Below are 12,234 nucleotides of genomic sequence, written 5' to 3'. Positions count from 1 at the left end.
CTCGGCTCTACCTTGAATCAGTTGAGGACAATAAATCAGAATGTTATCATACCCAGCCAGAATATCCTGGCAAATATCTCTTTCTCTCTCCTCCAGTCCAAGATTCAGGAACCTTATAATAAAGACACTGAAGTGTCTAACCAATATGTTACTGACTTTTTGGAAGTTACAGTGAAAAGTGAATGGACTTGCAAGTAAAAATTCTTAAACTTACCCTCTAATAACCTGTGCCCGTCTATCAAGGACAACACTGGATTTATTTATGATTTTAAGGACTTTTGGGGATACTATGGGGGTACTGTAATAAAATTTGCAAAGAGAACAAATTTACAAATAAAAATGTGCATGTCGCAATGTAATATTCTTCATTAGGCTTTCATTGCATTGTGAATCTTAATTGCGCATTGCAAACCTTTAACTCCTGCTTGATGGTGCATGGTTAACAACTTTTTCATTAAGAAGTAGTGATGGGCGAATAAATTTGGCAGGCGCAAATTTGTGGCAAATTTCCACGTTTCAGCGCCAGCGAATAAATATGCCGACGTCAAAAAATTTTGGACGCTCGTCGTAAAAGTCTATCGCATCAAAACCACCGCGCATCAACATTATTCAGACGTCCATTGACTTTAAAGGACCAGTAACACCAAAAAATGAAAGTGTTTTGAAGTAATAAAAATATAATGTAGTGTTGCCCTGCACTGGTAAAACTGATGTGTTTGCTTCAGAAACACTACTATTGTTTATATAAACAAGCTGCTGAGTAGCAATGGTGGAAATTGAAAAAAGGCTATATGGCACAGGATAAGTAGTGGATAAAGATAACATTATGTTCTACAGAGATTATCTGATATCTGTTGTGTAACCTGAGCCTTTTCTCCTTTGAATAGCTGCCCTTATTGCTACACAGCAGCTTATTTATATAAACAATAGTAGTGTTTCTGAAGCAAACACAGAAGTTTTTCTAGTGCAGGGCAACACTGCATTATATTTTTATTACTTTAAAACAATTAAATTTTTTGATGTTACTGGTCCTTTAACGTGAGCATCAAAATTGCTAACTTTTTGCCGTTTTGTGAATTTTGCGGGATATTCACAAATTTTTCGCCGAAACAAAAAGGGACTAATTTGCCCAACGTTATTAAGAAGTTTTATTAAATACACTGCGCACACTATAAATTTTTATTTGAGATAACTTTTAGTATGATGTAGAGACTGATATTCTGAGACAATTTGCAATGGGTTTTTATTTTGTATTATCTAAGGTTTTTGAGTTATTTGGCTTTTTATTGAGCAGCTCTTCAATTTTGCATTTTAAGCAATCTGGTTGCTTGGGTCCAAGTTTCCCTGGCAACCATACTCTGATTTGAATAAGGGGCTGGAATATGAATATGAGAGGGCTTGAATAGAAAGATGAGTAATAAAAAGTAGCAATAACAATACACTTGTAGCCTTGCAGAGCATTTGCTTTTTAGATGAGGGTCAGCAACGCCCATTTGATAGCTGCAAATAGTCAGAAGAAAAAGGCAAATAACTATAAAACTGTAAAAAGGTGAACCACCCCTTTAATCCCTGTTACAGATCAGAATCCCTGCAACCCTTCTCCTTTCTGCTGCTTCACATGCCTTCATTATATTTACCTGCCCAGCTGCTATAGTCTCTGTGTTTTGCAAGTGTAACGCTCTCACTGCAGATCACCGAGACGTTTGCTATACTATTAATGATGGGCGAATTTGCGCCGTTTCGCTTTGCCAAAAAATTAGCGAATTTCAAGCGAAATTAATGAAACTGCAAAAAATTCACGAAACGGCGCATTTTTATTGACGCCGGCGCACATACGCTAGGCAACGGTAGCGAATTTTCGTGCCCGTTTCATGAATTTATTCGCCGGCGGCAAATCGTGCAAATTCGCCACAAATTTGCGCCTGGCAAATAAATTCACCCATCACTATATACTATTACTCTGCACCTGATGGATACAAGAGACTTCAGATCTGCTACCGTTGCCTAGCTGTTCATATAGAGTGCAGCACTCCTTACTGGGTCTGTATCTTTTTCTGTTGAACACTTACAAGCATATATCATTTACACATGTGTGGTCATGAAAGCAGTAATATCGATTGCTTTGTCACAGATTGGCATGTCAGTTTGCAGGCATTTCTATAAACATAGATCTACATAACAAATAAGCGGTGGTATTTAACATATGAGTATGTTGTTGTCGTTATTATCCCTGCCTTCAATTGTTCATCTTATGGTGTGGGGAAGGTATTGTCCAATCTGCCTATGAAGCTTTCCATAATTTCAAGGGGAAAGAAGAAAAATAAAACAAATAAACTAGTAGAAAAGGGAAAGGGGAGAAATATGTGGGTAAAGTCACTGAGTCTGTATCTTCTATTCAGCTGCAATAAGGTAAGAACCAGTGTGACTGATATCTTGCTCCCTTCACAGTATTATTATACACTTAACAGGTATATTATCCTATCACAAACTTGCTAAACAAATTCATCAATAGGAAACATAGCATGTAACTTGAGCCTTTTGGGAGATGTGTAGATGTGGAATCTAGAGCTGGTGATTCTGAAATTGAGTCTGTATTGTAAGTGTATGTATTTCAGCACCATGAGCAGCAGCAGCGTTTTACTGTTTATGGGGCATTAGGACCCTGCAGCCCCGCTTGCTTCTGCATCGCACATAATCACACCCACAAGGCTGTCACAATGTTCAATTCGGCATAATAGCTGCAATCTGGCCAGCCAATCCGCATTATCCCTCCTTTCTGACTCTCTGTCTCACACTATATTATACCTGCTATATCTTCCATTCAGAGATCCAGGCACAAAATCGCTTTAGCCGGAAAAGACAAATGCACTATTAGGACAAAGCAGCATGGAAGGAGTACAATTAAAGCAATTTAACCCCCCCCCCCAAAACAAGCAGGATTTAAGCCTTCATCTACCTTGCTTGAGTTTTTAGAAAGAACCCACTATTTAAAGGGGTGCTTCGCCTTTAAGCTAACTTTTATTATGTTATAGAATGGCCAATTTGAAGCAACTTTTCAATTGACTTTTTATTAGTCTTTTTCTTCTGACACTTTCCAGTTTGGGGGTCACTGACCCCATCTAAAAAAACAAATGCTCTGTAAGGCTACAAATGTATTGTCCTGCTACTTTTTATTACTTCTTTTTCTATTCAGTCCCTCTCCTATTCATATTCCAATCTCTTATTCAAATCAGTGTATGGTTACTAGGATAATTTGGACCCTAGCTACCAGATGAGAGCTGCTGAATAAAAAGCCAAATAACTCAAAAACCAAAAATAATGAAAACCAATTGCACATTGTCTGAGAATGTCACTCTCTACATCATACTAAAAGTGAATTCAAAGGCGAACAACCCCTTTAAGCAAAGGGCAACCCTAGTTGTTTTAGAACTACAATCTGGTGAAGGATTCTGGGAGTTGTGTCCCAGTCAGCAATTATTTTTTTGTTTGCTCCTCATTCCACTGTTTAGCATTTGTGAAGGTTACGAACTGCAGAATTGGATGTTTAATCCCTTCAGTGCCTGGAGGGTAAGTACCAGAATCCTTTGCAGTGTGGGCTGCCCCTCCAGCACCAAAGGGATTAGGAATTATCATTTTAATTTGATTTGTATTCGTTTTCTTTCATGGTGAAGCAGATCTCACACAAATACCGAAATATTGTCTATGTGCTTGTGTGATACAATATAGTAATCACAGCCTAGCCGGCAAAGATAATACACTCTCTTCTCAGTCTTTAGCAATGGAACAATGATTAACATGAGGCGTTTAAACACTTCACTATGAACCGTAATAAATAAAAGTAATTATGCACTATTTTAGAAACAGGCTGATAAATAACATAAATAACATTGCAGCATCGGGATAAATACTAAAGAAACCATTTCACAATCTTATTTCATGGAACATGGGTCGCTGATGGACAAAATTCCTGAAAAACCCTCGCTTCAATTTATATTCATGCGAGAATATTTCTGCACTGTGAATTCCGCTTGCCAATTTAGAAAGCCAAGATTCTTGGAAAATCCCCAGAAATGCAAAATAACAAGAAGTTCATGATAAGCATATTTCTTAAATTTATGGATGATTCTGCTACTAAAGAAGTTATCCAAAGCACAATGTGGTTCCTGAGATTGTGCTGGGTTGTTGGTGCAAGGGAGGCGGTAGACGCACACCAATTTATGGGAATTGTGCTTCAGGACAGATTATCAGTTATTTAGGGCTGTTATACCTGCCGACTTGTCCAACATAATCATTGGTGACTTTTATTGCCTGTTGATAAATCTTTGATTTGCTTTTGCTCTCAGTAATTTTGTTGTGTTGTGGCTGGCTTAGAGCGGGCGTCTCCAACCTTTTTTTTACCCGTGAACAACATTGAGATGTAAAAAGATTTGGAGAGCAACAAAAGCATACAAAATGTTCCTGGGTTGCCAAATAAGGTGATTGCCCACTTGGTAGCCCCTATGTGGACTGGCAGCCTACAGGAGGTTCTGTTTGGCAGTACATCTGGTTTTTATACAACCAAAACTTGTCATTTAAAAAAAGCACCCTCTTTGAGGCCACTGGGAGCAACATCCAAGGGGCTGGTGAGCAGCACATTGCTTATAAGCTACTGGTTGGGATCATTGGCTAACTGGTCAGCTACTAACTGGTTAAGTGATTAGCCTTTAATGTGGCATCTCATGCTAGAAACCCTGGTTCAATTCCCTGTGGCAACTCCTTGTGACCCTGGGCAAGCCACTTAATCTTCTGGTGTCCCAGCATACTTAGTGTGCCTATAATGGCTTCTTTACTTGCTGTAAAAGTGTTTTGAGTCCCACAAGAGAAAAACACTATATTAATGATTCTGTTTCCCTTTTTTACTCCTGAAGTCTACAGGTATTGCAGCTCTAGGAGAGTAATGAGCTAGTGCAACTGTTCAGTGCAATCTTAGTGACTACTATAAGAGGATAGCATGTCATTCTGAGCTCTCTCTTTACATGTCTTGTAATATTTGAGGTGACCAGCCATGAATCAAAAATGCCAAGAATTGACAAGGAGGTTGGAAGGTTCATTTCTGATAATTAGGTGCTGAATGGGTGCAGAACTGCACCCATAAAAATGCCATACACAATAGACTTGCATTTACTTGAGTTTATCTATACTAGCATTATTTCAGTTTGGCAGTTGAACCTACTTTGGAGAAGTAAGCACACTACTGTAGTAACTGATTGGTAACTGCCTAGTAACCAACCTGTCAGTCCCTTGGTACTGACTTGCGCCCCGGCGAAAGATCGCGGCGTGTTTGCGCATCGGCGCGGTTGCGTCGAGTTGTGCGCGCGCGCGGGCGAAGGTTCACGGGCGCGCGCACGTTTTTGACGCATGCGCACGGCGCATAAAAGGACGCCGAGGCCTGCAAGTCACTGCGAAGTGATCTTGCCTCTGACACTAAGCGTTTTTTGAATTCTACATTGCTGATCCATTGGTTTCCTGATTATTGGCCTGTTTTTGACTCTTCTCTTGGACTTCCCCTGTTACCGCTGATTCCGTTCCTGACCCACGCCTGGCTTGACTACGATTCCGCTTACCCCTGTTTGGCTACCTCGACTTGACTTTTTACAAGTGCCTACCCAACATCTATTTACCGGCACCTCTGTTACTCTTCATCTGGACTTATTCCTGTCCCCACCCAGGCTCTAAGTTCCAGTGAGAGGCATAGGGGAGGCAATTATTTCGTCGGACCCATTACGGAGCCTGATAGTATCACTTCGCCAATATGGAGTCTGGCGGTGATCAAGCCTCTCAGCCTTTTGATGCCCTCGTTCAGCAAATCACATCTCTTACTAAAGCAGTACGGGACCTGCAAGGAGGTTATCAACAGATCCAGGTTCAGCTTCATGATCTTACCCCTCCTGTTAATCCTCCTCCACCTCCTGTGTCCCAAGCTCCAACTCAACCTTCCGCTTCCGCTCCTGTGTATTCTGAACCCAAGGTGGCGCTACCAGAAAAGTTTTCCGGAGATAGACAACTTTTTCGTGCAGACTGGTATTCTCCCTGAAAACCACAGACCTATGCCTCTGAACAAGTCAAGGTTGGAGTAATTATTTCTTTACTGTCTGGGGAACCACAAGCTTGGGCACATCGTCTGATGGAGAGCCAAAGTCCACTCCTGAATGACTCCGATACATTCTTCCAGGCCTTAGGTCAAATTTATGATGACCCCAGACGCGACGTATCTGCTGAGGCTGCCATTCGTGTTTTACGCCAAGAGAGACGGCCTGTAGAGGACTACATTTCTGATTTCCGCAGATATGCAGCAGACACGGAGTGGAATGACAAGGCTTTGAGACATCAATTTCGTCTTGGACTCTCTGATGCCTTAAGAGATGAACTGTCTCGTGTTGCAATGCCCACCAATTTGGAAGGCCTTATTGATCTAGTAATCCAAATGGATCAACGTCTAAGAGAAAGACGCGCTGAAAGGTCTTCTTCCTGGCTTCTTCCCAAGGCTCCTTTGCTCCCTTGCCTTTCTGCCTCTTCTCATCATGTGGGGTCGGGCGAACCTATGCAAATTGGTCTTCTGAGGTCTGCTATCTCGCCTGAAGAAAGACTTCGCAGACGTCAACTGAACCTCTGCCTGTATTGCGGGTTGTCTGGTCATTTTTTGAAGGACTGTCCCACTCGTCCTTCTGGTAAAGCAGGACTGTCTTTTTTATCTGTCAGTACTTCGTCCAGAGGATTCTCACCCTTAACTCTTTCCATTTCTCTACAGTGACTCGAAAGAAGAGTTAAAGCATCGGCCATCATTGACTCGGGGGCGTGTGACTGTTTCATTGATTCTGAGTTTGTTAAGACTTACGTTATCCCTATTCGTCTCAAACAAGAGCCCTTCTCCGTAAAGACAGCCGATGGTTCATCGCTTTCTTCCGGGCCTGTGACGCATGAGACGATCCCTTTGAGTGTAATGGTAAACTCCTGCCATTCAGAGTCTATTGTATTCAATGTGATTTTTTCTCCTCTTTTCCCTGTTATTTTTGGCTTACCTTGGTTAAAACGTCACAATCCTTCAATAAATTGGTGCACTGGTATCCTGCAATTCGACTCTGAAGTCAGTATTTCTCATTCAGTTACAGAAAATAAAGAGGTTTTCATAGCTCTGTGTTCCTCCTCTGACGATCGTTTAACAAAAATACCATACTTTTTACACGAATTCTTGGATGTTTTTGATGAGAAGGGAGCTGACAAACTTCCCCCTCACCGTGTTTACGATTGTCCTGTCGACCTTCTGCCTGGAGCAGCCATTCCTTTTGGGCGAATTTACCCTCTTTCGGAACCTGAACTGTCTGTGTTAAAGAACTATATCGACGATAATTTAAAGAAGGGTTTTATTCGTCCTTCCACTTCACCAGCTGGGGCAGGCATATTCTTTGTCGAGAAAAAGGACCACTCTTTACGACCATGTATTGATTATAGGCAATTGAACCATATAACTGTCAAGAATCGTTACCCTCTTCCTCTTGTTCATGAGCTTTTCCAGAGTCTTCGAGGGGCAAAGATATTTTCAAAACTTGACCTACGAGGTGCTTATAATTTGGTGAGGATCCGAGAGGGCGATGAATGGAAGACAGCTTTCAGATCTCGCTATGGACATTTTGAATATTTAGTCATGCCTTTTGGCCTATGCAACGCCCCCGCAACTTTTCAGCATTTCGTCAATGATATTTTTTCGATCAATTTGTTATTGTTTATTTGGACGACATACTTATTTTTTCTACATCTTATGAAGAACATGTTATACACATGAAGAGAGTTTTCAATAGGCTCCGTACTCATGGTCTCTTTGCTAAGCTAGAGAAATGCGAGTTTAATAAATCTTCCATCGAATTTTTGGGTTTCATCATCTCCGATCAAGGGATATGCATGGATAAGAAGAAGGTTTCTACAATTCTTGAATGGCCAGTCCCTGATAATCGTAAAGCAGTTCAGAGATTTGTTGGTTTCGCCAATTTCTACAGAAAATTTATTAAAGACTTTTCCAAGATCATCGCCCCCATCACACATTTAACCAGTTCTTCTAAACCCTTTGTCTGGACTCCTCAGGCTCAATCTGCATTTCAGAAACTTAAAGAGTTATTTGTTTCAGCACAGATTCTTAAACACCCAAATCCAACTTTGCCGTTTGTCCTTGAAGTCGATGCTTCTGAGGTTGCAGTCGGTGCCATTCTTTCTCAAAGGTTTGGAGCCCAAGGTTCTCTTTTTCCTGTAGCTTTTTTTTCTAAGAAGCTCTCATATTCGGAAAAGAACTATGACGTTTCCGACAGGGAACTCCTCGCAATTAAAGCTGCGTTTGAAGAATGGAGACATTTGTTGGAAGGGGCTATACATCCTGTTTTAATTTTTTCTGATCATAAGAATTTAGAATACCTACGTACAGCTAAACGTCTCAAGCCTCGACAAGCTAGGTGGGCTTTATTCTTCTCCCGTTTTAACTTCCATATTACCTATAGACCAGGAGCAAAGAATGGTAAAGCTGATGCCCTTTCCCGTATATTTTCTGAAGATGATAAATTTCCTGAACAAACCCATACCATTCTCCAACCTCAGAACTTCCTTTTATTACAGTCTGAACTTATGTCCAGAGTTAAAGAAGCTTCTTTTTCCACTGATATTTTCCCAAATCTGAGATTTTTGTCCCTGAGAAACTTCGTGTGGATGTTCTTCAGTTTGTTCATAGTCATCCTCTGTCTGGACATTTAGGTACAAGAAAAACTATTAATTTAGCCAAAAGACTTTTTTTCTGGCCCAGGATGAGTAAGGACTGTAGGCTGTTTGTCCGTTCTTGTGAGACATGTGCTCGTTTTAAATCTTCTCATTGTCGACCCATGGGGCTTCTTCATCCGTTACCAGTCCCTGACAGGTTTTGGGGATCACTTTCAGTGGATTTTATTGTGGAATTACCTCCATCTCAAGGCTTTAATACAATCTTTGTTGTGGTCGATCGTCTATCCAAGATGGCACACTTCATTCCCATGATTGGTACTCCTTCTGCTGCTTCTACTGCTGAGGTTTTTATTAAAGAGGTCATCAGACTACATGGAGTTCCGGATGAGATTGTTTCCGACAGAGGGGTACAATTTACGTCCAAATTCTGGAAAGCACTCTGCCAGTCTCTGAAGATTAAACTTCTTTTTTCCACAGCTTTTCACCCTGAAACTAACGGGCAAACAGAAAGAACGAATCAAACCCTTGAACAATATCTTCGTTGTTTCACTTCCTTCCTACAAGATGATTGGTATCAACTTCTTCCATTTGCCGAATTTTCTTACAATAACTCTGTGCACTCATCAACTAAGGAAACTCCTTTCTTCGCCAATTATGGGTTTCATCCTCAAGTTTTACCTAACCTTCCTAGAGAGCTGACACTGCCCGTACTTCAAGATCGACTTGCATTTTTGTCCAATAACCTTCAAAAGATCCGACAAGCTATGACTGTGTCACAAAGGAATTATACATTTTTTGCCGACAAGAAGAGAAGAGGGAGTCCAGGGTTTAAAGTAGGGGAACAAGTGTGGTTATCCACTCAACATATTTTTTATCAATTCTTTATTTTTGAATATTAAAGTTATGGGGAGAGGGGGGAGGGGTACAGAAAGAAAGGGGGGAAGGGGAAGGGGTATCCACATATCACATTGAAACAAGTATACATTTGGCAACAGGAAACAACAAGTTTTTACTCAAGTAAGTGTAGCGATACTGATATAAAGTACAATCAAAGCACAGAACAGAATCAATTCACTACGGCAAGTGTCGGCATAGATGATATACCAATATAAATGTCAACATGACTATAACAGGTCAATGGTAGTCAGATTAAAGGACGTCCTCTGAGATAAAAATCATCTGTCAGGAGAGTGTTGACAAGATAGAGTTAACTAAGCCCTTGTATGTATTTTACCCATGGGGACCAAATCGTCCAGTACTTATGACTCTGATTATGGATAAGGTAAGTTATCTCCTCTAATTGTCGAACGTCTTCCACTTTAGATATCCATTCCTTACATGAGGGTGCATCCGTGGATTTCCATTTCATTGGAATCAAAGCTTTGGCTGCCTGAAGCAGGTGAGCGGTAAGTGGGTCTGTAAGTACATGCCTATCGTCGCGGCTCAAGTTCAATAGAATGGATTGGGGCTTATCCAGGCTGATATTATGTAATGTTATGTGATTAACAATCCTAAGGACCTCCTTCCAATAAATCTGAATAGCTGAACAAGTTAACCATATGTGTGTATGGTTCCCCTCAAGGGTATTGCATCTCCAACACAACCCATTACTATTAGGGTACATTCTTTTAAATTTTTGTGGGGTATAGTGCCATCTAGTCAAGAGTTTGTATATCGCCTCCCTTGTTTTAGAAGCTGTCGAAGTCCTATAAGTAGATTTAAGTATATTTTTCCACATAGAGTCAGTAATATCTATATTTAGTTCGTCAGCCCATTCTTTGCGATGAGAGTCAGGACCCTCAGCTGTATTGGCGACAAGCAATTTATAAAATTTAGAGAGGGGTTTGCTAATAATACCTGGTGAGGAAATTAGAGATTCCCAATGTGTTTCAGGCCTTCGCCAATCTCCATATAGTTTAGTTTGCAAGTAAGTATGTAATTGATTGTAACCCCAAATATCTCGTGGATGGGAGCCCCATCTTTTTTGCAATTCAGCTAAAGGGAGTACCTTCCCATTCTTAAAAAAATCCTGCAGTCTGGTTTCTCTTGAACCTATTCTCCCCCACCTAGAGAATGACCCTTTTTCCAAACTCGGAAGGAATTCAGGATTATTCAACAAGGGTTGCAAAATATGAGGGGCGTTCGTTAATCCCAATCTAATTTTATCTCTATGCCACGTTCTCAATGTAGCCCCTATCAGGGGATGTTGCCAAATCGCTCTGGGGATGTGATGTTTCTCAGACCAAAGATAATGAATTGGGGGGATTCCTGACATACCATGCTAGTTCTTTCCAATCTTTCTGAGTGCCTGTCGAAGACCATTCTTTTATCCTACATAAATGGGCGGCAGTATAATAAAGAGAGGCGTCTGGCAAGCCCAGCCCCCCTTTTTCTTTGGGGGCTATTAATATAGAATGCTTTAATCTAGGGGTCTTCCTACCCCAAATAAATCTAGAAATCAGCATTTTGATGGACTTAAAAAAGGAGATGGGCACTGTTATAGGTAATGCTTGGACAAGGTATAGAAGCTTGGGCATGAGTATCATTTTAACCGCTTGGATTTTCCCAAACCAGGACAACTTTAGTTTATCCCATGTATCTGTTAGTTTTGTAAGAGTCGACATTAATGGCATATAATTATCCAAATATAATTTCCCAAGATCTGCCCTGATTTTAACACCCAGATACTTTATATTGAGCTCGGACCATTTAAATGGTAGGCTAGATTTCAAGTGACGAATTCTCGCCTCAGCAATGTTGATATTCAGGATCTCAGATTTACTATAGTTCACCTTGAAATTGGAGAGGTGTCCAAAATCTTTCATCAGAGATATAACTTTTGGTAAGGATGTTATCGGTTTCGTGAGAAATAATAAGAGGTCGTCCGCAAATGCCATGCACTTATATTCCTTGCCTTGTACAATAACACCAGATACATCTGGGTCGCGTCTAATATAAGAAAGAAGTATCTCCATGACTAAGATAAATAAAATTGGGGAGAGAGGGCACCCTTGTCTCGTCCCATTACATATTTGCACTTTGGGGGACAATGTGCCATTGACTCGTATTCTAGCAGTGGGTTCTTTGTATAGTGCCAATATCCTATGTATAAGCGCAGGGCCAAAGCCAAAACCATATAAGGTATGCTCAAGGAACGACCAAGATACTCTATCAAATGCCTTCTCGGCGTCTGTAGTGAGAACTAGTGATGGAGTGTTGGACCCTTGTGCATATCTCATTAGTGATATAAGTTTAAAAATGTTGTCTTTCCCTTCTCTTTTAGGTGTAAAGCCCGCCTGGTCGGTATGGATAAGGTTTGGTAAGTGTCTCTTAATTCTGTTTCCTAATATCTTAGCATAAATTTTCAGATCAACATTAATCAGTGAGATAGGCCTATAGCTTTGACAAAGTTGCGGATCTTTTTCCGGTTTGGGGAGTATAGTAATATGAGCTTCCTGAGCCTGGGGATGAAAATTATTATGTTTATCTATACTATTA

This window comes from Xenopus laevis, chromosome 1L, assembly GCF_017654675.1.
Source record: "Xenopus laevis strain J_2021 chromosome 1L, Xenopus_laevis_v10.1, whole genome shotgun sequence".
NCBI lineage: Eukaryota > Metazoa > Chordata > Amphibia > Anura > Pipidae > Xenopus > Xenopus laevis.
This window is presented reverse-complemented; position numbering follows the sequence as displayed.